The sequence below is a fragment of the Melospiza melodia genome, chromosome 10, assembly GCF_035770615.1.
Source record: "Melospiza melodia melodia isolate bMelMel2 chromosome 10, bMelMel2.pri, whole genome shotgun sequence".
In the NCBI taxonomy this organism is placed as follows: Eukaryota; Metazoa; Chordata; class Aves; order Passeriformes; family Passerellidae; genus Melospiza; species Melospiza melodia.
Genome location: NC_086203.1, coordinates 25611619 through 25639565, shown reverse-complemented (window position 1 = coordinate 25639565; position 27947 = coordinate 25611619). Strand labels below are relative to the sequence as shown.

General features: G+C 42.4%; 1 protein-coding gene across 1 annotated transcript in view; it reads right to left on the bottom strand.

Moving 5' to 3' along the window:
* SLC25A26 (solute carrier family 25 member 26) overlaps positions 1–27947 on the bottom strand; it is an 81141-nt gene that overhangs the window by 25619 nt on the left and 27575 nt on the right. The window lies entirely within an intron of this gene.

The window sequence follows — 27947 nt, the reverse complement described above, 5'->3', positions numbered from 1 at the left end:
TCCTGTCCAGCAGCATCTCTGCATCTCTGCCTAGGCTCATTCCTGCTGCCTCCTGTCCCTGGAGTGCACAGGCATTTCCATGTCCTTCACAGATCCTGCCCTGATAAGAAACTCAGCTCATCACTCAGTTTGCACTGTGAACACGCTGAAGCACTGTGCAACAAGAGACATCACTTTCCAAGGTTATACCTTCTACTGTATTTCCTCCTTTGCAAAGCCCTCCACTGAATTCCTCCTTGTCCTTCACCACTCAGAGAAGTCCTGTCTAACACCTACCTCTGGTACCAACTCTGCCTTTGCTATCTCCAGGCTGAATATCAGGATATTTCAGAGGAAAGGGTGTCCAGAAAAGCAATGGCCTGTCCTAGGATCACCCTACAGCTGTACCTGCAGGTCTGCTTTGCGCCTTCCTAAAGCCGCATTATCTCTGCTTTGTTAGCCAGTCAACCCCAGGCTCCAAACTTCCTCCAACAACCTGTTTTCTTCTACTTTTATCCTTCTTAACTTCTCCCCTTGTTTAGGCTGATTTGGCAGTTCATATATCAAATTATTTAGTCTCAGAAAGCACTTACACATCTTTCACCATGAAAAGGAGTAGATACACAAAATGGACCATGCTTATTTAGTGCAGATATCTTTGCTCTGAGTGATGTCAGGTTAAAAACGTTCACTAGAGATATGAATGGCTTATTAAACCCAAATTCAGGCTACACAAAGGAATCTGAAATGGAACAGCCATTCAACATCACAGGAGACAAAGAGTATTGTCTGCTTCTCTGTGCTGCAAGTAATGATTAATAAATGAGTCTATTAAGTTAATCTGCCAGGCAAAACTAAACTTGACAGACACCTGCCACAGAAAATTTCTTATCTATTCAGGCAGGAAATGGCAGTGAGAAGAAATCAATGTCACTGCTGTACATTGAGCTGACAAACTGAAATCTCAGAGGAAGTTTGTCATCTTGGACAACGAGCAATATCCCTGGTGGCATCTCAGAGCCCCAAATAAAGGTCAGACATGGCTCTTATTTATCAGGGTCTTGAAACTCTAGTGTAGCAATTAAATTTCATTTTTAATACTGGGTGAAAAAGCCCAGGTCTTTGACAGTAATGTGTGGTAATATATTTATGAGAAGATATATACACACCCACATGCTACTGCAGCATTGTTGAACTGAAATTATATGGAATGATTTCTTTGCAATGTAAAATGAAAAGCAACATAATCTTATATGATCTAGACCAAAAAAATAGGGAAAAAATAAGTAACAATAACCAATACATTTGCTTCAGATTTATTAAAAAAGAGAAAAGGAAATTCTCTGTACCCAGCTGTACACCAAACAAAACAAGCTTTCAAACACAGCCTCCAAGTTTTGCTTTTTTTATGCTCGTGAATGAGTGGTAAAATTAAGCAGCTGTTAATAAGACAACAAGGGAAGCTTGTGACATAATCCCCTTTATATCTACTTAGCTAGAAGCATTTCAATCAAAGGGGAAACTTGTTCACAAGTGCTGTTTGATTTTCCGTGTTGGTGGTGTTTGCTTTCCGTGTCCTGCTCGGGGCTGGATGGGGATTATGGGTTTCCCTTTTCCCCAGGTGCCCCATGGGATGCAGGTTTCAGATGTGTGCCAGGGTGACCTGCACAGCCACTGGGCTCCCTCCTATCTAGCAGGGCTGCAGGATAAGGCTGTAAACATTAAAATATTCATAAGTCACGCTTTACTGGAGTTTAAAGACTTGCAAAACACAAACAAAATAGGAAGCACCACCACCACCAAGCAGGGCAGCAGCATCTTTGCTGCACTAAGAAGATCCTAAAGAGATGCCCTACATTTATTGCAGTCACCCTTTGGATCCTGTCTGACATCCTGACTAAAAAACAAAACCCACACAAGCAATTTCATGGGTATTGCAATGAAAGGGACTCTGTCTTCCTGTGGATTTGGGTTTTGTCATCAGATTCTCTGAAGCCAAACCATTTCCAAGCCGCCTTCGGCAATCTTCCCATGACAGGGACCTCCATCACATTTCTTCTCCAGATCTATTCCACAGCCCTTGTTGAAAGCTCAGCTCCTATTGAAAACCTTCCCTCAAACCCTTTAATCACCTTTATTTTCCCCTCAAGACAGTTATCAGAACTCCTGTTTATCCTTGCAGCCTCTGCCCTCGTGCCACATTTCCGTGGCCAAGCTGTGGAAGGGCCGTGCAGGCTGCTGTGTGTCCATGTGTGCAAACACCCTGCTTGCATAAGCCTCATCTCCCTAAGAGACCAGACTAAACAGCCCACACCCAAAAGTAGCATTAATATATGCAAAAAGAAATAGCCCTGTGAGGGTAGCTCATGAAAAGCCTTCAGATGGCTTCTTGCCCTTTATTCTTCCTCCACGGCAGACGTGACAAAATCCTGCAGTCTGGGGACACTTCTGAATTTGAACACTTACAACATTTCATTCCTTTTTGTACTTTGCTTCTTCTTGAAAGAAAAGCTCTTCAGCAATGAACAGAATCACACCCTGTTAGGCAGAGATATTTCTGCCTGAAATAGGCTAAGGCAACAATGAAAATGTGGTCCACACATGTGGGTAACTTGCTGCCAGCAAATATGAAACCCTGGCAAGTTCCAGCAACCTCTCATTTGACATTAATATAAAATAGACAGAGAGTACCAGTTCTCATGTCTGGCCTAATGTTATATAACTATGCTGTTTGTTCATCAGAGTCAACCCTTAAACACACACAAAAGGCAAATTTAAAGCCCCCAGACAGCTGCAAATAATTATTCTAAAATGTTTTATAGGTTAGTGAAATTATCATTTACTCTGGTCCCTGCAGTCCTTAGCACCTGATGCCTAAGTTAAGGTAATGAACTTTGCAGATGCTCATTTCTACACATCTACTTAATTCCCCTGATACAAAGAATTTTAAATGATTCTGTTTAACAAGTTACTTTTAGAAATAGCTGCACTTCCCCACCAGAGCAGCAGACACATCTCGCTTCCAAAGAAAAATACCAACCTGTAAGTACTGAAGATTGATGACAGAGCAAAAGTCCTCCCACCAAATACTGTTTAATTAAATAAAAGAAATTTAAGGAGGAACTTAATAAAGCTCTTTGCAACTACAACACAACGCTTTAAAGTACTGTGTATCTATAACACTGAAAATTCACCCAGTTGATATCTGATGGTAAATTGCAAGCTGAGGAAAACAGCAGCCAGAGCAAGGGCAGCAAGCTGAAGGAGTGGCAAAGAATGGGGGAAAGAACCAAAAGAAAAAAAAATCAAAACCTCATCAGCCCCTTCAGAACTGGGATTCCCTTCCAAATATGAGAATTCTTTCACACAAAGAGGAAACAGATGTCTATGGCTGGAATTTGCATGTGGCTTTATTCTCTTCTAGGATACAATAAAACTACTCTTCTTCTCATCCTCCGAGCTAGAAATTAAACAGTGGCATGTCATGCAGAGTCCAGCTGTGCTTCCTACCTCCAACCTTTATTAGCAATATATTTAAAAAGAAGAAGAAAAGACAGAGACAGAAAGAAAGGGAGAAACTAGAAAAGCACAAGAATTGAAAAACTGTGGTATGTGTTCTCAAAACAATATAAAACCTACAGATGTTCTTACTAATCTGTGGCACATGTTTGTTTATTCAGGTTTTCCCTGTCCCCAGTTCAGCAGGCTTTGCTCTCCAGAAGACTTTATCTATTTTTATAAACCTTAGAGTAAATACTGGAGGAGAGGTTGGCATAAACAGCCAGAGGAGGAACAGGCTCACCTTGTAGGAGCTTTCTCAGTACCCCTGAAAATGCACCTCCATCCCAGGAACTGCTCTCACCCACACCCCACTGTTCCCTACATTAACAGCAATGGGAGGAAAGCAAACACTTCTGAAGGGGATTTTAGAGGATGAATGTCACAAAGGACAGCAGCAAGAACATCTGCTCATTCAGGGAGAACCCATTTCATCATTGAGGGGCAGCTCTCAAACTTGCACCCAACCTGTCACCTGCAGTCACCAGGACAGGGACAGAGGGGCCATCACTGTCCAATCTGTATTTATGAGGAGTGTTGTGCTAAACTGTGCCTTCTCTGCTGTAATTGCAAAGAAAAGTCTAATAAGCCACTTCTGTACAGCAAAAATATACTGTTTTCTAAGGATACATACACAGCAAATTTCAGAACAAACTCCCCTCTACCTAAGTCCCTTTTACAATCCCTTTTTTTCCTACCTTCTTTATAAAGGATAGAAGGGTTTTTTAATAGGTTCAAGTTAAAGTAGAATAAAACAACCCTGTCAGCCCACTGGAGTTAAAGATCTCTGTTAATAATCCCAGCAAATTTGGTCCAGTGTTTTGCCCTCCTAAAATTCTTCACACATTTGCCCAATACATCTGGATTAGGATAAACTGATGTTCCAGCTATAAATATACTTTCCCCAGGATGGGCTTTGAAAAGACAGCATGAAATGAGGCAAGGCTGGCCCCTAGTCACATCAGAGGTCATAGCAATAGCCACCACCAAGAAGATTTGGAGGTTTCACAGCTTTTCTGCTGACTGAAGGTGAAGGTGTCTAGCACCCATCATCGATGGGATACCCTAGAGCTGACAAAGTAGACTTCTTTTCTTGCAAAGCTTCAATTAAAATTGTCCCCCAGGCCCTCCTTGAAAAACTGCAGACTCCACAAGGAACTGAATTATAAAAAGGCAATTTGTAACCTGAACATGAATGAAAGACTGTCAAAGCCATCAGCTGTGCTCCTGCAGCTCTGTGAGATGGAAGGTTGGGAGCGTGGTGAAAGAATGGACAAGTTTGTATGTTAAACAAATGATGGAGGGCTTTGTTAATAAACACTGATGCAAAAACAAACAAAGCTTTTCAGGCAGGTTTAACAACTTTGGCACAGCAACGACCAGGGAAGAGGTTTTGGCTCCACTCCTTAAGGAAAACAGTGAAGGACCAAGTTCACACACAGCACCACCAAGGCAGAGAGGTGGAGGAACCCCAGGGGAAGCTCAGCCATCACAGGGAAAACTAGCAAGTTGCATTTGCAACAAACAACTTTTCACAGCCCTTCCTTCAGTGCTGAACACCAGCTCTGCAGCACTGCCAGAGGCAAAGGAATGGCGTTTGGGGTGGTAGAAACATCAATCTCAACAATGCCAAGAGTATTATTAAAACAAAGGTTTCAGATCATGCACCAGCAGCCACCTGAAGTAATCAGCAATTCCCTCATTTTCAAGCAAGTAACATTAACCCTGTGTGAGCTGGGAGAAAACTGCAAGCTATAAATGGGAAGAAGTACAAAATTCCAGAATTATAGTCATTTTTCTGGTTCAGGCATCTGCTAACTCTCAAATAAATATTTGCACCTTGCTTCCTACGTTTCCCCAGCTCTAACCCCAAAGTATTTCCACTTGTCACCTGGCATATGTGAATGGTTGGAACTAAATTCCTTTCCTAGACAAAACATTATGTGCCCCACAGGGTTGCTTAATTTGGTTACAAGCCATTCTCACAGATGTCCTGTGGACCTGTGTGGCAGAACTTCACATCCACATTTCCTCTTAAATAGCATCACACAGTCATTATAAAAGCAACTTATAGGGCATATTACGTACTAAAGATAAGTAAAAGGAAAATTCAGTTTTTCCTCCATGAGAAAAAGGTTCTGTGATTAAAAAAGCAAAGAAAAATAAAGGAAAAAATGTTTTTCTGCAGGGGCAATATTGACCAGCGAAGGGGAAAGACATAGTCAGAGATCCAGCATGAGTGCATGTTTCCAAAACATGGGAAAAAGAGAGGCACTGAGGCAGATGCACAAACTCAATGCAGGCTGGATTGATTTAAGAGATGCTGATGATCACAGAGCCCTAACTTTGCACACGCATGAGACAGACCATCACTGAGCTATTGAAGGCTCTTTCCTCAAAGAAACAACATTAACAGCCTCACATTTCACCTCCAACCCTTTCTTGAACCAGCCCCTTCCTACTCTGCTGGAAGAACAGAATAACTATTAGAGATTGTATACTGTCAGCCACAAAAGTCAATTTTATTGGATTTCAAACATGAGCTGGACTGGCCAGCCCCTAATTACACAAATAATATCCATGTTCTTCCATTTTCCAACAAATAAGCATTAAAGGAGATGCCTGTTTTGCTATTAATTTTCAATAACATATTAAGAAAACCCCTCAGCAAGTAAATGAATATGCTGACACCGATTGGTACATGCTGTTTTCAGGGCTCAGATAAAAATCTTGTAGGATAAAAGATGAGTTTAGCAGCTCCAGAAGAATGAAGGTATTGTTTAACAGGAAGCAGATGTATGTCAGATGGCAAACTCATTAAAGTGTCCCATCGTTAAAGGAAACGGGATAACAACGAGCCATCTGAAAAAACCTGCAGTGATCAGGAAACGCACAAGCCACAGCTAATCTCCCATTTATTGGTAGGTAATGCCTTTAAGTCATGCACATGCATTGAGTTTAGGGGCATGAAGGACTAATCTTTGTTCTCATGAAAGAAACAGGAGCAGAATCCAAGAGCATGGAGAGCAGCATTGCTGGAAGAAGTCTTCTGAGGGAAAAGTCCCAACATTTGGAGGAGTTATTACATCGGGTGCACACACACACAGTCTGGGCAGCATCAGTTCCCTGACTCTGAGAGCATTTTAATGGACATTGTTCATACATGGGGCATTTTAGATATAAATATATTTTTTAAGATGCCTTATGGAAGGTACCTATGGAGGAATAGCCTCTAAATACAAACTTGGAAACTCTGGTTTCCACTCATTCATTGGTGGGCACTGGAGTGATGGACTTGCAGTATCAGAGTTGAACAATTCCTCAAGTGAGAATTTTGCAGGTTATAAAAGGACCCAAGCACAAGGAATTAAACAAGCAGCTTAGATTCACAAAATCAGAGAATCATTTAGGTTGGGAAAGACCCCTATGATCATTGAGTCCAACTGTTAACCCAGCACTCTCAAGCACATCACTAAACCACATCCCAAGTGCCATCTACATGCTTTTAGATCCCTCCAGGGATGGGAACTCAACCACTTCCCTGGGCAGCCTCTTCCAAAGCTTGACAACTCTTCCAGTGAATGAATTTTTCCTGCTGCCCAATCTGAACCTCCCCTGGTGCAGCTTGAGGCCTTTCATTCTCCCCCTGGCACTTGTCACCTGGGAGAAGAGACTGATCCCACCTGGCTGCTGCTTTCAGGGATTTGTAGAGAGTGAAGAGGTCCCACCTGAGCCTCCTTTTCTCCAGGCTGAGCACCCCCAGCTCCCTGAGCCTCTCCTTGTGCTCCAGACACTTCCCCAGCTCCTTTCCCTTCTCTGGACAAGCTCCAGCCCCTCAATGTCTTTATTGTAGTGAGGGGCCCAAAACTGAACCCAGAATTTGACTCAAAGACAGCATGTTTGAATCACAAGGCAGGTGGACAGGGAGAGGAGTGAGAGTATTGCTTCATCCAGCAAATATTCAGTCTAAGAAACTGGAAAACAGTGCAGCTGTAATTGCACTGACATCAGCAAAGGAACTCTTGTCCTCAGAGTAACAGCCACAAGAAAAAAAATATAAAAAAAAAAGACTGGGAAGAAACATGTGTTTCTCCCATCTTGGATATATCTCAACCTATACCAGTTCTGTTACAAATGTCTTGTTACTACATTATGATTACAAATATCACACAGCAGCTCTCACCATAAAAATTAAATACATCCCTTGCCAGAAGTTTTCTGAGTATCACTCAAAAAAAAATTTCCAAGAGGAAATTCATCTCTGCCTTTGGATACTGGCCTGGTCCAAAGGCATTGAAATCACTGCAAATTTTGCACATGTGGCTTTGACAGCTTCTGGATCAGGACCGATGCTCAAGATGGAGAAAAGAGGAGAGGGTGGATGCAAAGGTTCTACAGCACAACACAAAAATCAACTAATCTGGATTCTACCAGAATGCACAGACCCCACTCATGATGAGAGCAGGCTCTAGAATCTCCTTTTTTTAAAAACTTCTTTAACAGGAACTGCTGCAAATTCCCTGCTTTTACAGAAATACACAACATCCTTAATTATATCTGAGCCCAAACCATCAACTTTTAAATAAAAATTTAAGTCCCAATATGGTTAATGTAAGCTAACGAAGTTTTTTTGAATGTTTTACCAAATACAGACTTTGGCATTTTGCTGCATTAGTACCCTTGGTTATTTGGTAAGGGTATTCCTGCTTCTTTGCCCTTGTGGAGGAAAAAAAGGAAAAATCCAAACTGTACCAAAAAAGAAAAATAAGCAAACATTGTTTTAAACAAAACACTTCATGGATATTATTGAGAAAACTACTCCATCAGTGGTAGTGCAAAACCAACATTAATGAAACAACTACTATAAACCAAGCTGAAACTTCTGTCCCTGAAGTGTAAGGCCTGTGCAGTACTGTTTGTGTATCTTACACCATTATCTCCATCATGTGGCAGAGAGAAAGAATGCAGACTAATGTCAAATTCAGGAAATACTGTTCATGTAAAGGTATTTTACTTCAGATTCAGAATTTTGTATCTCACAAAATGGAGCTTTGCTATGTTTCCTTCTGTGGGTACCATTTTCAGCTGTTTTCATTAACAGTTGCATTGCTTTTGCCCAACCACAGGACATGATCTTGCAGAAGTGAAATGACCTACTACCTTAACTTTTACCTATGAAAACTTTCCTGCTACAATTCCACAAACTTTAATCTGGTTCTACATCACAAAAGACCTAATCTAAACCTCATTACAGTGAACTGAAAAATCCCAGCAAGCGTTTGGCTGATCCCAGAGGAGCAGTTCGACAATGCATGTACAGATACAGGAAGGATGGTTCCTTTATTATTATTTTTTTTTTTTTTACCCTCTATAACTCTTTTCTGACAGTTTAACCAATTCTGCAGACTCTGTAACTATTCAAACAGGAAGCCCCCTGGACCCAGCAGACCTCCCTGCTGATGCAGCTGGAGAGTGACTCTGCTCCTAATGGAGCATTTCTTCCAGCCCCAGCCCAAGGTAGCAGCTGTAGGATGTGGGGTTGGACACTGCTGGGCCACCTGGGACCCTCTGCCCTCCCAGGTGTGCACGTGCAGCCTCGTCCATGGCAATCCAGCCCCTGGGAAAGGCTGCATCCCCCAACTTCCTGCCTGTCAGCAAGCTGGGAAAAAACTTCAATTTGTGCTGGCTGCACAAATCCAGCGTGCACAGAGCAGGGAGGGTTTGCTCTCAGGAGCCTCTTGTAGGCTGCCTCAAAGGAGCCTAAACCCTCTTGTACAATGGCATCACAGTGTAAGAACTGTGGAAATAAAAGTCACGACTCTCAATGATTTGTTTTAATCCAGTTAGGGAGAAGATGCTTTCATCATAAGCCTTTGAGCTCCTTTGCATGACTCTATACAGGCACCTCATGTCTGTCTGCCTTGAGAATCTCTCATAGCCACAATGTTTAACCATTAAGCTAAACCAGAACAAATTCTCACACTTGGTTACCCAGCTCAGATGGGAGGAAAGTGTGTGAGGCTGCAAAAGCCTGGGAATGAGATCAAGGGCAACAAGGGTGCTTTGGTGGGCAAGACAGCTAAACAGCTGGAACATCCCAGCACACACAAACCCTCATTTTGCTCATTTGCTCACCCTGCAGCCCTGTTCACACAGCCCAGGAGCAGCTTTGGGCCATCAGCAGGGCCTGAGGGAACAGAACTGCAGAGCACCACAGCAGTTCAGGCTCCTTCTGTGAAATCCTGCTTGGAGCTGTGATCACCAAAGGAGATGCTACCAAGTTTCCACTTTACCATATAAATCATCCCCTCCACGTTTGGCAAAGCACTTAAGCACATGCTTAGCTGTGCTAGAGCTAACTTTCTTCCCAGCAGCCAGGATGGGGCTTTGTTTTGGATTTGTGCTGGAAATTGTGTTGATAACTCGGGGATGTTTTAGTTATTGCTGGGCAGGGCTCACACAGAGACAAGGCCCTTCCTGCTCCTAACCCCACTGGGGGTGCACAGGGAGTTAGGGGACACACAGCAGGGACAGCTGACCCCAACCACCCCAAGGGACATCCCAGACCGTGTGGTGTCATGCTGGGAAGAAGGAGGAAAGGGGGATGGATGTCCAGAGGATGGCATTTGTCTTCCAAGTCCCCACCAGGTGAGATGTCCCTGCTGTTCTCACAGCGAATGAATTCCTTGTGTAGCTTTGCTTGGCTTTTGCTTCACCTGTTCAACTGCCTGAATCTGAATCCACTCACAAGTTTTCTCATTTTGTCACTTCCAATCCTTCCCCCACCCCATGTGGGGATGAGCTGCCAGCTGGGGTTAAACCATGACAACAGCCTTCACTATTGCTGAATGGGAACAAAATTAACCTTTAAAGTGTTAAATACCAAGCACAAGTTCTCAAAACTCCATGCTCTTCTTCACACTCACAACTTCCCTTTAATCCAAAAGCTCTTCCAGAGCTGGAGCTGGGCCAAAGTGTTTTGTAAAGCTGAAGCCTGAGCAAAGTGTTCTGCTAATTTGGGGCTGCAACCAACATGGTGACTGATGAGAAAAGCCAGCTAACAGCCTAATCTTTTCTGTATGTTCCTTTAGACACACAGTGAGGAGCTCAAAGTGATCTCAAGCACCCAAGAGGGGACAAGCCAAGGGAACAACACGACTGGAGCTCCACCAAGAAGCTCCAGCACCACGGCCAAGCAGGGCCTTGCAGGGCCCCACGATGGGATCAGATCCCATCACTGCCTCTCTCTCTCTCTCTCACACACAGCAGGTCTGAACACAGCATCTGCTGCACTGATGGTGCCTTTAAGGAACCTCCTTCTGTGGAAAACATTGACAGCAGAAAGAGAAAGCCAAGCTGCACGCCCACTGCAGCACGGCCTCCAGGGCGATGGGAAATGCCACAGGATGGGAAATGCTGCTCTCACAGCTTCAACCCATCTAAATTCTGCACCCAGAAGGTTTCACTGAGATGATTTCTTTTCCTCACTGGCTTTGCAGCCATGTCAAATGCCTATGACAGCAGATTTGCCAGTTCCCTGCTGTCACAGGTACATTCACAAAACTCACAGTGCCATGGCTGAGGTTGTGTGGGTAGGTGCAGGATTGTGACTGCAATGCACAGACCAAATCAATGGGATTTACATATATATGATTTGGACCACAGTCTCCCCAGTTGTTTTCCAGCTGGGAAGTAGTCAGAAATTAAATAATTTTCATGCTAACTTGAGAGGGAAAAAAGTGAACACAAAAATGTTGCTTGGAGAAATAGTCAAGACATTCCCTAGCCATGAGCAATCTCCTGAAATTTCACCTTTTCTCTGGACAGTAGGGTAGAAACTTCTTGAGAAACCAACCCTTAGGTTTCTCTATTTGTTTCTATTCCTGCAGCCTCATGAATGGATTGGATGCCTTATTCTGGGTGCTACTCAGTCTCTATAATGCACTGATAATGCTCCTTTCACCCTGAGCCTGGCTGGGACACATCTGCCTAAATTAATTCAACAAAACTGCGAAGCAGCATCTGAAATAAAAAATACTGATCCTGATCAAAGACATGGTGTCCCAGAAGTTGCAACTTGGACTCAGGGAACTGGCACCAGGCAGTGGGGTAAAGAAAAATTACCAAGCAAATTAAGAACCAAAGAGAAAAGGAAGGAAAGTAATGATACTGTCTAATACACTTGCTTTGCTGATGTCAAAATGCCTTTTGCAGTATAATTTTGTAACTTTTTGGGCTGAGAAGGAGCAGGCTGGTGTTAGCAGCATATAATATAACCAGGTGACTTAAACCAGGATTTTTTCTAATGAGATTAGCAAACTATACATTACAATTCCGTAATGTTTCAGCCTGAAGGCATTTTAATTACACTATTCATTTATCTTCCCTGGGATTTTCTGACTCATGCCAAAATCCTTTCTTCACTTAAAAAGCAATTTTTATCTCAGGGCAAGTGCTAATAGACCACTTCAGACAAAACAACCAAAATCTGCAGAACTCATACAAGAGCAAAAATCAACTGTGGCTTTCAATCAAAGGATATAATTCCATTAATACCTTTCTTTAAATAGTATCACCATGTGCTGGTAGTGGGCTCTGGGATTATGAAAAGAATTAAGAAACCTGCAGAACTTTGCAGATTTTGTGTTCTCACATGCAATTTTAAACACTCAGCTGACCTGATGCCAGTGAATGACCTGAGTTTGTCTGGAAGTCATAGACCCACAGAACAGTTTGGGTTGGAAGTGATCTTAAAGATCATCTCATTCCAATCCCCCTGCCATGGGCATGGAATTTCCATTATTGTCACAGACCCTGGACTAATCTGGGGTGGAAAGGAGGTTCCCAAATTCATTCTGAAATGCTGATGGACATGGTGGAAACAGCCTGTTATGTTGGAAATGTCCTGTAGACACAAAGGATCCTGACATGATGGTGTGTGCCCACAGACCAGCTGAACACAGGGGAGATCCTACCCTGAACAAGAGTCTTTACAATATGTGATTTAAAAAACAACAATAAATTTCAAAAACTCATGATTTTGCTTTGCAACACAGAGCAACCCAGTGAGATAAATTCCAAAAGCCTTTACTGTGGTAGAATAGTTAAATAGGATCACAATAAAATTCCACCTGTCAGCTCCAAAAGCACCCCACATGTAGAATTTACACAAGCTGAACCAGAGCTGGTTCAGGGCATGTCATAACAGACATTTCTGCACTGAGCACTGTGAAAATTGGCCTCAAGATGAATTGAGTGCCTGGAAAGGGCAACCATATTTCAAGCAAACCAGGACATGCTCAGGGTGCTTGGGCTGCCCCTTCAGCTGCATTCCTGAACGTTTAATTTTTGCCACTTGCTTTGCATGAAAAATATTTCCAGCACACTTCCAAAAACCTCTGCAATACAGCACAAATACCTTGTGGTAAAACTTAAAAGAAGAAACACGTTAGTTTATACTGAAAGGATTTTGCAGAGCATTATTCCAGCTCACACCCCTAAGTCAGGAGCCAGAATCACAAGTGTTTTTTCGCTCACACGAGTTGTTTGCAATCTGTCATTTCTCACAGCTACAATATGGCATTGCCAATTTAATCACAGGGGCTTTTTTTTTTTTGAATGGCACCCTGTTTTGTTTGTGTTTGTGATGCTTTTGCAGCAGAAGTCACTTGTGGTGCAGGAAATGGCACAGCTAAAATGTAAATCAGAAGGGCACTGTAACTGATTGCACCCTTGCTCCATTTTTTCTCAAGGGGTTTTAACTCAAGAAATCTCACTGTGTGCAGAGCTTTTGCACCAAGCCAGTGATGCTGAGCACCCTCACCCTTTTTTCAAGTCAGCTCAACTCCAAGCAAACAAGTCTGGGGGAAATAATGAGGCAGAGCCCTTCCCTGGAGCTGTGCATCAGAGAAGCCAGCCTGACACGAATGAATAGAAATCCTCTTGGGGTTTTTCAGAAATAAATGCACCAATAATGCAAGATTAATATGTAATAATGAGACAATTTTCTTCCATGTCCCACAGACTACAAGCACTGTATGCCCTTTGAAGCCAGTCAATTACACTGTCAGCAACAAATACATTTCAGCTGGAGCAGCTAGAACAGTTGTTAGTGGCAATTTTGCAGGGAAGGCTGCAGTGAAGCCCATGTCCCCTTTGCACATGCAGCTAAAATAAGTCTTTAGATGCTCTGGTGCACAGTTAAACACTTTGGTAACACATTTTTGAAAGGGTATTTTTGAAGGTAAATATTTTTGTAAATTATGTGCCTTTAAAATGTTACTGTTCTCACATTTATCTGGATTTTTTAAAATTGCTCTGTTTCAACCTACATCTTTAAACCTGTACCATTAAAAAAAAATGGAGAGAGAGAATCAGATATCTTGGATTTCCTCTTATTCCAGGTAACTTATTCCATATGCAGTCCAGCCAATGAGTTAAAACGTCCTCCCTTTTTTATTTCCTGTTGCTACCAACATCCAACTCACAAAATCCACCATTTGGAGAGATAATGAGAAATCCAAATGGCCAGCTGGGCTGCACAAGTTCTGGTGAGGCCAAAGGCTCCTCAGTGGATAAGACATCCAGCAGCGATTGATAGGGCAGCAAGAAGTGATCACACATTAAAGAAAGAGAACTTTGGAAAGGAGCTATAATATTGTCACAGGTCACTTTTGTACAAACACTTCACAAACAATTGAAGATTTGCCCCAAGACCTGCAAATACAGGAAGGCAGGCAAATGTCATTGCTTAATTCACCTTAAAGAAAAGCAGCACAGATACTGCAAGCTCAGTGCCACTTTGGTGACAGTTTATTATTGATAAATAAATCATTTATACACCTGACACAGCTCGTTCCTCTCTTCTGTGATAATTATAGTTTTAGAAGCCTCATTTAAGGGGCGCAAATTAATTTCCAAATTCCACCTACTGTCAAAGAATGTGTTTTATTAGGTGATTAATTACCTGCAGGAGCACTTCAGGAGACACCTTTGGGGCAAACAAGGATTGCTGTGACAGCTCCTTTAAGATATGGCTCTGCTCCTAAGGCCCGATGAGCCCAGAGATAAAATAACTGCATACAGGTGTTATCATCTGCAGCACCTTGGGATGTCTGTGCCTCATAGAAGTGCATTTCCCTTCTGGAACATGCAAGTATTTGCCTGGATACTGCAGCCCTTGCTTTGTGAGAAGTCCCACAAACTGCCTGGGGTGGGATCCAGTCCCACAGTGGGGCAGAAAGCAGGAGCAGCTGTAGGAACTGCTCTTCCTCAGCTCAGTGTGCTCCTGAAACCTTCTGTACCCCAAAAACACACCCCACAGGGCCTTCCCCAGCTTAGGTGTCTGGATGGTTCAAAATCCTGGGCCAAGAATACTTTTTGTAAGTTTTACTTAAGTCAGCTATATAAAGGCTGAAGGATTTACAGCAAATTTTACCACAGTTTTTGTGCTGCCATTTCTAACCTCTACACTGAGCAGAGCTACACTCCTGTAGCTCCTCTTTGCAAGCAAGTTTTTATGCTCCAAGATGACTGGGAAGAAACCAAGGCAGCACAGCACAGCTTATAAACACACCTATGCACCAAGTTCAGGGACCTCCACACTCACAAGGACTTTGACACTGAAGACAGTGGAAGAAACTCCCAGAGAAAAACAATTTTTCCAGTAACTCAACTGGAGAGACATGGAATTTAACAAACTCTAAAGGTTTTACCCACCTGTTTTTACTTAAGTCTCTTATTCTACACAACACCTCAAGCACAGCTGCCAGAGGAGGAATTGCTCTGCTCCTGGCATTTCTTTTGCTCTTACACCTGCATCTGCCCTTCACAGGAATTACATTGACAGAGAAAATAAGGTCTGAAGGCCACAGACCAAGGGCAGGGCCTGTTCCCAGCCTGTCTAACCTGCACCAGCAGCCTCTCCTGATGGATGGGCTGCACAGATGATCAGCTCAGGTGCTGCTTTGTTGGATGGTTCCCCAGAGCAATTTAGGTCATTACTTTTTCACCTCCTTATCACGGGCACAGGAACAGATTTTTCTTCTCCTGCTTGCAGAAAATTTTCAAGAACTTGTCTTTATTTATCATTTTACCTTCCTGTGGCTTTTCCATTGCTCTTCCCCCCCTCTTTCCTGCACAAGGACATCAAAGGCTGACAAAGGCAATTCTCACTGTGCTTTTCATCAGCAAGCTTAAGTCAGATTGTTAGAAAAAGCTGTTTAAGTCTAAACCAACATTAACCCTTCAAGTCTGGGAGCAAAAGAAAACAGAAATTCAGAGTAGTCTGAGAGATTCTCTTGTCTAATGGCAACAAATTTCTTCTGATCTCAGGGCAGTGGGATGTAAATCTCCCTTCAGTGAAGTGTAGAAGAGGGAACATCACAGATGAACATGTCTGAGGTGGTTAAAAGCGAACAGAAAAGCAGAGTTCAAAAATCTGAGAACTTATTTCATTCTAACAAAATAATAATAAGTGACATAAAGTCTTTTCAGAAGCATTTTGTAAATGAGGATATGTGGCAAAGGGAGGATTGCTCTGGACTGAGAAGACCGCCTATAGCCATGATGGATCTACAACAGTTGTAGTTTTCAAGATGTGGAAGCAAAAGCCCTTGACATAACTCTCAGCCAAACACAATCAGAAAGCCACTTGCTGCGCTTTCTTTCTTTCTCTCTCACAAAGCCAAAACCCCCAACAACCATCAACAGCAGCAGCCAAGCAAAAAAGCCGAAAAACCAACAACATGACACAAACTTCCCAGAAAAACAATCAGATCCCAGTAAAGATCAAGCTGGAGATTATTGCTCCAAAGCTGCCCTTAATTAAGCATAGTCTTCCACCACTCAACAGTTGTTACAAGGTTAGAGAGAAACCTATCATCTAAAATACCATCTCACCCAAAGTAATTAACCAACTCTGACAACACTGTACTACAAACTTACTTCAATTTTAACCCATTGTGTGTGCTGGAAACTTCCACAGTCAGACATTCTGTGTTTTCTCTTCTGCCCACATACGCTTGTTATTAAAACCACATGTGGGCACTGAATCATTTCATGGTTCGTTTAGAGACAAACACGCAGAAAATTGTGGGAAACAAGAACAGCCCTAAGAGTCTGTGCAAGCCTCTGTGTTCTGAGGCACTCTGTGTGTGCAGCAGGAGTCTGAGCTGCAGGGCTTTGTTAATCTGGGGCTCAAAAGTGAACAGGAGAGAAATCCCTGCACATGTACAGTGAATTTCAGAGGAGATCATCAGCAGAGTCAGTCAGGGTGACAGCTTCACCCTCAGCACCCTGCAAAATGCCACGTGTATGCTCAACTGTTAGGCCACAACAAAAACCCTTCAGTGAGGCAGCAGGATGGTCTTTCATTCCTGAAACTGCTCTGGCAACGAGGAGAATCCTCCAACTGCATAGGAAGTTCACAGCATAACCTCAAGCAAAGCACTCCATCTCTGGATCTGACATCTGGGGAAAATGGCAGCCCTTCATCTTGCCCACTGGACTGGGAGGTCAGCAGCTCAAAGATGACCTTCTGCTGGGAGGACAGTCAGTTAACAGTAAGGCTTCCTTTTGATGAGGTTTCTGTGGATTATTCATATTCCAGCAGTGGCTGAAGGACCCAAACACAAAGTGCCGGCTCAGATGTGCAATGAGAACACACATGAAATCCACCTGAGAACACAACCCCCTTCTGTTCACAATTACTGCTGCACTCAGAGGCACTAATTCCCTGAAGGAAAAAACCTTCTGGATAAGCATTTTCTTTAAGAATACATCTCACCTGTGGATCTTATTCACCAGCAACACAGGGAACATTCATATTATGTCTGCAAATTTCCAGTTTGGTTTTGAAGCCCAGAACAGCAAGTAGGTGATCTAGGTTTCTTGTTGAGCACTCTATCAGGATGGTAAGAGGTCAGATTGTAGCACAAACATCTTTTATATGTGCAAGATCTCAGCTTTCCTCTTACAGGGGTGCATGTACACACATACCAGGGATTTTCCATGGAACCCAAATGCTCCAGGATAAAATTAAACCATTAAATGATGACGTCTGCCAGGAAGTTGTAGGGGAGACCTCACAAAGTCAACTCTGATCAAACAGCTCTCTGCTGGAGAGCCTCACAAAGAGGTCACTTGTGAAGAAAGACAAGGAAGAAGATGATAACTGATGAGTCTAAAGTTCTATAAACCTCCTGGCCAGATATGGGGCACACAGCTCTCCCAAGAACCCTGCAGCTTTACAAAGACAGGAACAACACTCAAAATCACCAATGAAACCTCAGCCCAATGGTGTCAAGTGTTTCCACCTTGCTCCTGTTGATGTAATGCTGCAAAGCTGGACTTCTAGCTGGTGTTAATGAGGCAGTAAAATGTCCCCTTTCAGAAAAGGATGCTGTAGTTTCACACAGCTGCATATGTAAAACTCGATCTCCTTCTAAATAGCTGATTCCTGGAGAGGGAAAACAAAGAAAGCCCAGCCAGGTTCCCATAACTGGGACTTCTGATGCTTCTGATGGATGGTTGGAAAGGTGGGGAGAGCAGGGAGGGAAGGTCACAAGATTAGCAAGCGTGTCACAAACACACAGCAACACTGCAGTCATGTCAGAGCTATGGAGGGAGATACCTTTAGTGCCAAAAATATAAAGCATAGACTAGATTTGGAGTTTTTTGACCAATCTTTTGGGTAATAGGAGCCTTTATTGGCTGCTCTTTACAGGTCTAGGAATAACTCTTCATTCCCACCCCACTTGCAATGCCAGAGAGCTGCAAACATAAGACAGTCCTTTTCTCCTTGTGTTTCTGAACAGAAACAAAGCTCTTTCCATGAGGAAAATCCATATCTTTGAAGGCAAGAACTTTATAGTGCAATCGAAATATTCATCAAAGCTCTGCTGGTAACAGCAGGAACTTTGCACATGGAAGCAGGTGGGGTGAATAAGAATTTATGGGATGTCTGTAGCCATATTAAATATCTGAAGTTCTTCAAAGCACAGGTAACACTGAATGGAGTTTACAGACACAGTTGGTTTAAAATATGCACAGTCTCAATCCATACTCATATTAAAACACAGTCAGGAGATACCATCTGCTCTTTATAGGCACTGGTAATCAAAGGTTTTCTGTTAGTCTGAGCACAGGCATTAAAGGATATATTGGGGTAAAGCTCAGGCTAAAAAGGAAGCAATGTCAATGCTGCATTCTTTCATCCAAAAATACACCTGCATCCTTGATCAAAAAGTTTATTCAAGCTCTGGCATCTGGGCATTTGCACCATGTCCATATTCATGATACTTCAGTTCCTAAAACCTGAAATATACTTCCAGTCAACAGGATTTTCTAATGCTGAAATTTCTTTTAAATGGTCAAAGGACTATTTAATAATTTCTTTGCTAAGCAACAAACTTCTTTTATCTCCTGATTATTCTCATGGAAAAGTACAAGAAGGAGAGAGACAACATACCAGCAACTTCCTGACAATTCAATATGCTGCATCAAGTAAGGAAACCAGGATATCTTCCATCTCCAGGCCTGGAAGCAGCCTGACCCTGCAAACATCTCAGTCAAGCAGTTCACACTGAAGTTAACAGGAGCTTGTAGAGCAGAACAGCTCTTGATACTCAGAAATGCCAACAGTTCTGTTTCATTGTGATTTTTTTCTCTCAACGTACTAAAACACTTCCAAACCTGCTTGTACAAAAATCTTTTCCAACCCAGTGACATGAAATGCCAAGGTGTCATTGAACAGAAAAACTTCAGGGTCTCAAAACACTATCCAATTTTACTGTCTCTGATGCAGACTCTAGCCTGGGTATCCATTTTCAAATAGAACTAAAACACATTGGGAACTAAAACACATTTATGTTCTCTGAACTGTTATTAAGCTTCACTATAAATTTAATTATGGAAACACCTTTGACAGAATTAAATAGTAGTGCTTGCAGTCAGAAATAAGATCACCAGTGGTGAAAATGGCATTGACAGATTTACATAAAATCCCATTGACTGTGCTAAAGCTTAAAAGCAGCAAAGTACCAGATATCTCTTAAAAAAAAGATCTCTAATCCCATTCAAGTACCTGTGACTGTTATCTGGCATGGATACAATTAACTGTAAATAAACCAACAATGGAAAAACTCCACCTCTGCGAGCACACAGCATTTGCAAGTCTGATTCTCACTGGTTAAAGGCAACAACCCAATGCTCACACACCACCATGCAATTCTAATATCTTGGTTTTAGACTTCCTGATCTTCCTTTACAGGCTTTTTTTTTTTTTTTTTTTTGCTATTTCAGGCATTTCACTATAATAAACTACGGAATTCTGCTCATACAGACAAAATTCCATAACTAAATCTTCAATTAAAGTCTCATATTTAGCAGGAAAAGGAAAGTGGTGCCTCAAATGTGCATCATGGTTTGGTCACAGACTATCTATAACAACTCCTGAAAGGACATCTGCAGTGCAGTGATGAAGTCTGAGGACATTTTGCACCAACAATTATTCTTCCAGGGTGCCCTGAACTAAACTTCAATTGTTAATCTCCACAGGTATTTGGACTGCAGTCCATGTATTTTCAATGGATACCTGACACACAATAAATGGCAATATTTGGTTCATGCATTAAAACCCAATGCCTTTGCCAACTTGTAATACTATTATTACATGGTCCTGATGCAAATTTCACTGGCCTTGTTGGGTTTTGCTTTCCATCAGCTGCAACTACACAATGGTAAACTTCTAGTTGATCACTGGGATAATAATACTTGATCAGTATTAAGGTTTCCATGTCTATTATATGCTTATAAACTCGCTCTAAAATTAATTATTTCACTGCTGTACCAGTAAGTAATGGAACATGAGCCATTCAATGGGATATTTAGTGACATCTTGTGAGTGCACAGAGCTCCATTTTCAGACTGCTTTGCTATTGAAGTTGTGCAAGAATTCCCCTCTTTCCCCCTCCTCCTCAGCTTTTGAACTCACCATCTGATTTTAGGCAAACAGGACAGCAGCAAACACAGAGCTCCTAAAACTCATGTGAACATCAAAGAAATGCCTCAAACCCATCTGTAGGCTTGGTTGGGCCAAGAGACTCAATTTGGGAACCTCATTTTGCAGGAAAATTGCAGAAGGAGTCAACAGGCAACCAATGGGCTGGGAAGTGCCCAGCATCTGCCACCATCTGCTCCACCAGCAGCTCAGGGCTGGAGGAGGGAGTTTTGGGGCCACAAAAGCACAAAGGGAAGCAGAGGTGCTGTGGGTACAGATGCATAGGAAGCTGTGGCTGTGCTGTGTGCAGAGTTCCATCAGTAAGGAAAAGGGAGCATGGCTTTGGGATGCTGGTCCTGCACTGCCCCACATGCAGAGGTGATGAGCTGCATGCACAGGGAGGCAGCTGAACAAAATTCCAGAATGTCCTACAAATTTCCTAAACAAAATTCCAGAATACAGAAGCATCCAAACCACAGCAGAGGGGGAAAACCACAGATGAAACAGCAAAGAAAACAAAAAGCTGCTGCAGACCTGTGTAAATAAATGTTGAAGCTGCTTAAACCTTGTGGTGCTGGATTAAAGAGCAAAGCAAGAGCAGAAGAGATTCTGCCTGCATTCTGCTCTCAGAGGAAACACAATGCACAAAAGCAAGATTGGCAGCAGACAGAGGATCCAGTGTTTGGGGATCAGTGTACAACCATTGAGGCTGAAGTGCTCCTTAGCAGAGTTCTCTAACACACAGCCTCTGTGGGGAGGCTCTGGGGAACATTTACAGAGTGTTTTCCTGAGCTCAGGGCACCCCTGAGTCGTTCTTGGCCACAAAATGTTATCTCTGGCTGTTTGGGATGTTCAGAGTCCCCAGTCCTCCCAAGGAGATGGGGAAATCTGTGAGGCCAAGAGGCCACGAGACATCTGAGGAACAGCTGCTGAGAACTTCAGAGGTTCCAGGGACCTTAAAGTTGATTAAAAATAGAAATAATTTAATCAAGGTCACATTTCTCCTCAAAAAGAAGGAATTCTTTTTAAATACACAGTATTTTGTTACAGTAAAAGTACTCCCTATGTTGGCAATTCATGGGCCTTTGGAAAATAAATACATTAAGTCATTCTAGGCCATTTTCTTTCAATCAAGACCATCACCTCCAAGGGGACTGAGAGGCTGAGAGGACAAACATGAACCTCAGCAAGAAGTCCCATGGTTCAGTGTCTGCCCCATAACCCATGAAGGATCTTCCAGCTGGCTTCTTAGGACAGAGTTCCTATGGGATCCTTGATTGGCTTCTTCCTACCATTGCTACTCAGCTCTGCTCCCCTTCTAAATTCAAAATAGGGAGGAAATCCACAGAAAGGAAATTCTTTTGTTAGGAAAAGAAACAAGAGTAGTTCCCATACACACACAAGATCCATTTCCAGCTCATACACTTGAGCTTTATTTGTTTCTGAAAGTTCTAAGCTCCTTCCTCACTGTTAGTGGGAGCTCTGTGTGTCTGAGGGGGTTTGGGAAAGCATGAAGGTAAAATAAAATCACAGATGAGAGGACACATTCTTTTCAGGTCACTTAGTAATGCACAAGATTCCTGTGGCCTGAATTAATTCCTAAACAGCTGGGACTGTCAAGAAAACCATGATTTTGCACTCCCTTCCTTATGCTCCCTTCTGCTGAAATACATTAACAGAAGAGGTTAATTTGTCAAACCACTGATATTCATGTTCTGAGCTGAGACTCATCACACTTGGTGGTCAGGAAATCTTTTATAGGACACAGAACTGAACACAGGCTGCACAAAACAAGGAGAGGTACCTTGAGCACAAATGGACAGATTGAATTATCCTGGCATTAGCCACAATAAATACATCCCAGGGCAGGAGGGGTGAGGGAACAGTGCAACAAGGAGGAATTCTTGGCTGATTTTGAAGGTTTTGTTTGTGCCCAATGGCTTAGGAAATTTGTTCATCCTTCCTTGAAGGCTACATTTGTAATGCTGCACCACTGCTGGGGTGAGTCAGAGGTTAACTTAATGCCCAGATAAAATCCAACTGCACAATTTCTGTTCACCTGACCCGTGGATCTGTGCCACACATTGACTCAAATATTAGAGCAAAACAAAGAACTAAAGATCTTTTGCATCTTGCATTTCACCCCTCTGAACAAGGCACAGCCCAGTGGGAACTTGGGCAGAATTCTCTCCCTATGGTTTGCCAACGTGAAGAATTTAGATTTAACTGTCTTCAAAATTCTTCTCTAATTGTTGTTTTTCTGAATTTATTTTCTCTCACAGGCATCTGGACTACTGAGGCAAGGTGAGTTCACCCTCAGTCACAGAGGCCATGGTGGTTCACCAGCCTCTTAAGTCACACAACTACACTGACTGCTTCAAACACCCTCCCAAAATTCTGAATCAAGCATCAACAATCATGAAACAGGCTCTGAAACACACAGGAATGAAAACAAACACATCAGGGCTCTTTTGTTGGCTGGTGTTTGAAACTTCCCCACAGCATCCAGCTCATGCCTCAGACATATTTTTCCATGGTTGTCAGATGTACACACAATCCTGCTTGTTCAAAGCAGCTCATACTTCACACATTCACATCAGCCTGAGAGATGTGGATCATAAAAGGTGAGAAGAAACAGGAACATCCAAGTGTGCCCAGAGAACATTTACCCACCAGGCACATTCATATTGTCTCTCAACAGAGTGTATGACCTGTATCATAACATCAGGGAAGGGATGCTTCAGTGATCTGCAGAGGCACCGAGAGCTTTATTCTCCTTCCAGTCAATGACAGCCAAGGCCACAAGTGCCTGACCTGCCACAGAAATTCCTGGGCTTAGTTTCTAATTGCATTCCTTCAGACACTACATGCCCTCAAAATAACAGTACCATTAAATATTCAGAATAAGCATCTCTCAAACATCTAAAATTCAAAATTAACAAATTAAACACACATCTAGACTTAGGAGCAAAATGAAAAACAATAAGCATTGGTGACAGAGCTGTGAATCCAAAATAGAATTACTACTCATAACTTCAGGATGGAGTGGAAGCACTCAGAAAAGATGCATACTTTTCAGAGCACTAAAAAGGTAAATACTCTGGGGAATATCACACTGTACCTACATAACTCAGAGGGGTTTGGATGTGCACGGCTTTTTTACCTGCCCTGACAAAGGAGTGAAAACCTCTGCCATGAGCAGGACAGGTGTGGGATGAAGCTGTGCCAAAGCTGCCAATGGTGCGAATTTCTTTCTGAAACATCATCTCTGCCCACACCCTTGTTAGAGGTTCTTCTGGTTATTATTTCTGGACAATGAGCTGCAGTTTCCTTTCTTACCAAGAAATGACACAGCTGAAAAGCCCAGGGTAGTGCAGATGCCCAACTATACAAGGCAATGACTGATTGAATAGGCAGCACCTGTGTCTATCTTTAAGATCTTTAAGGAGCAGCAAACAGAGCCTGCCTGGTCATCTCCAGCCACCTGTCTGCTGGCTGCCACAGCACAGCTCAAACCCCAAAAAAGGTCAGAGCGAGCAAAAAACACTGGTCTGTACATGATATAGCAGGGAAATGAGATTACCACATGGCACAGGGAAAATAAACCCTTGGTTCCCTTGTTTTAGCTGAAAGAGGAGAGGAAGCCACACATTGCCAGCAGGCTGCAGAGGATCTGCACCACAGGACATGGTCACCTCTGGCTTCACAAAGCAGCTGTTGATGAGGTCTGGGGTGCACAGCACACCAGAGAAGTCTTTGCTGCTTTTCTTAAAATATAAAGAATGACAAGAGCTCTCCTTGGTAGCTTTCTCTAGGAAATCTCAAAACATGAAGAGTTTTATTAGTCGGATCCAAAATTGGAACTAGAAGTCAGATCTACATGTAAAAGCAAAAGTCATGAATGCGTTTGATGTATTTTAAGCAAGACACTGAACCACAGTTGTTATTTACAGATCAAAGAAGCTCCAGCAGTGTCCTGAAACAATCTAAGTGAGAAATGCCAAAATCTGATTTCATCCGTATCCATGTGTTGCTTTGAACTCGTAATTCACAGAATTGGTCACTATATTGAACTAATTATCAAGCTTAATGCGTGCCAATTTTGATGGCTGTGCTCCTTTATAAAAAAGTCAGGTTTGAAGGGAAGTGGAATGATATACTGGTAGATGTGAAGCCTTTATTGAAATCTGTGGAGGAAAAACAGCCAATATACCAAAAACATCCCTTCTTGCCAAAGCCCAAACATAATTTACTTTTCTAATTAGTTACTGTGACACAGATTAGCAAAATAAATAGTTTGCATTAACCAATACATTAAAAAAAAAAAACAAAGTGGTTCATTCCTCCTCCCTCACAGGAAAAGTTTCTTGTAATGCTTAAGTGAAAAAATATCTACACAATCTAAAAATCTAATGAAGCCACATATTGTATGTGGAAGTAAAACAATAATTTCACAGCACAGCCTAATGCATTTAAATTGAAATACTAGCAGCAGTGAAAAGAAACACTGAAAAAGTATTTCTGCAGGCAGGAATAGAGAAGCAAAGTCTGTTCAGATATCAGTGAAGACTTAAAAACTACTTTTTTTGGCAATTACTTACTGTGGTTGGAAATTATCACAAACACTGGTGTGCCAAAGAAGTGATTTCAGGAATCACACAGCTTAGGCTATAATTAAAAAGCAATCTTTGGGAAATAGGTTATTACCAGTATTTAGTAGCTAATTTGTTTGTTAATGCCTTAACAAAGCTCTCCTCTGATTGCAGTGGAGGGGGAACAACTTCAAGAGGATTATTTGCTATTAAGACTTGTACTCAATTATTGGGAGTGCTGCTGTGCTGCAATTACAATGGCAGAGCAGCCATCAGGAAAGCTGGATGGATCCAGCCTGAGCTTCAGCCAGCAATTCCCACATGCAGGGGCTCTGAATTTTAAGGATAACTTGCAGAATACCCTCACAAATTTGAGGGTATTCTGATTAACAGAGAGGTGCAAGCTCAGTCTGCCTCAATACCAATCACACATTTTATTTTATGGGAATTTTCCCCCATATATTAATTTCATTTGTGAAGGAGCAGTTGTGTAACTGCTGGAGTCTCTAGGTTACATTTTTCACCAAGATAATATGATACTAATTTGGTTTTCCTTCTGACAATACTTCAGAAAGCATCTTCTGTCAAATCCTATGAACACCATATTTAAGCCACATTATGGGAGATAAACATGACAGTAACTTAGAAATATATGCCAAGTATTGACAGGTTATAATGGACTCAAAGCTGCCACCACTTGTCACTGTCTCCTGTTATAGTTCCTGTTCTGCTGATGAGGACAAGGAATTCTACACCTCACTAACCCCAGATTTAAATTCTGTCCTGGGAACCATAACAAACAAACCTCTAGGTAACAGCACTGAGGTAAGAAATCCAAACTCACCCATATTTATGAACTATTTTTCCTGCCAATAACACATCTTCAGTCTCTTATTACTGTATTTCAATAACAAAGACAAAATCAGGGAAATCAGGGAGTACTTTTAACAACATAATTGAACCTGAGACACAGAGAGACAATTGAACCTTTCTGTGCAAAGGTTGGTTTGGGGAGCTGCTGCCCAGCTGACACAGGAGCTCAGGAAGCCTTCAGCTGCAGAGCAGAGCAGAGAGGCCCATTAATCATATTTATCAAGACTGTCTACCCTGGATTTCATGCAGTTAGGGGAAATGTGCTATTCTACTTGAACAACAAGGAGTGAGGCTAAAACAAACTGACCCAACTGCATGGGTCACTTCCAGAAATAGAAAGGGTATCAGCAGCACAGCTGCACAGGCCAGGAGGCAAAATGCTGGGCTAAGAAACATCCACCCAAAACTTCTGAGGTATGTAGCCAGTGGCAAAACTAATAATGGGCTAAATTTTGCTTTAACTGGCATTCAGTACATTAAAGTCAGCAGGACAAGATTCAGTTAAGTGCCTTATGGTCTTGTATTTCATGAGCCTCCTAAAATGTTTTATTGCAGTTCAGGATTTCATATCAGCAGAAGCAAGAAGGGAGCAGATAACCTCCCACTGAGGTATGAGCATATTATTTATTCAGATGCTCATGGAACTTTCTCTATTTGCCTTTCCCTCTCTTTTACATTAAGAGACTGTACAATGCCAAACAGAACACAATGTACTGGCTGTTCTCCCATGGGAGAGCAGGGGTAATATCCTGGCTTATGATTTCCTCTCTTTTTGAGGCTTTGCTCTGTCTCTGAAAGAGCACTGAGATGCCTCAGTCTCCCCATGTCACATATTGTGCATCACTAGCAGCCTTTAACTGGGAAGGATTCAAGCCTGGGACAGCCAGATCTGGCAGAGGGACTCCAGAACAGCAGAGTAATGCCAAAACACTCAGGGCAAGCTCTAGACCTGCTGGCTTTGGAAAGCAAGAACACAACTTTCACATATTCAACCACCATAATAAGAAAATGTGCAGAGCTTATGCTTTATTGGCTTCCATAAAATTAACAGAAAAATAAAAGTGAGATAAGAGCCTGGTTTAATAGCACCCTTTCCATCTGCAGTACATACACCAGGCCTGCTTTACTTAAGTTTCTATAAAAATTATGAAAATCATGTTACCACCCTGCTCCACCTCCCACAATATGCAATGCAATGTAGTTGCATTTCTATATTATCACTAAGAAGTGATGTGAGATTTTCATATTAAGACACACACCACATTACCCCAAAGATTATGAATTTAGTTGTATTTTTCTTAGAAACAGATAAGCTAAAGAAATACAGAATACTAACAGATGTTGAAGTAAAATTTGAAATAGATTACACAGCCCATGAAGACGCAGCACAGATACTGCCAGGTGTTGGGATCAGACATTCTCCTTTCTCTTTTTCATGGCACGTGGGCATTATTCCATGGGGCAAGAATACATGGAGAATGCTACAGACCTCATATAACCTATTTATATCAAGTGAAAACCTCGCCAAAGCTAAAAAATAAGAGCCCATAAAATCATTGCCGAGCTAAACCTCACACAAGTGAAACTCAACAGGGCTAGTTGGCAGCATCAAAACGATAATTTCACATTTCAGATGCTGAGTTTGCTTTGCAGGCGGGGTGAGGGGCGGGATGAAAGCATCGATCCCGGGATCCCCGGGATGAAGGGGTCACTCCCGGGATCCGCGGGTTTCACCCCAAACTCCGCCCGGAGTCTGCTGCCCTCTGCTGGCCGAGCGCGGGCAGTGCCACGGCCAGGGAGCCACGGGAATTCTGTGATTTCCCTTTTCCTGCCCCAAATGTTTATCGCAAGGGTGAATTCCTGCCGCGCTCCCGAGATTCCCCTTTGACAAAGCTGCTTCATTTATTCCATCCGCTAAAACCAGCCAATTCTGGCCCTTAAAATAT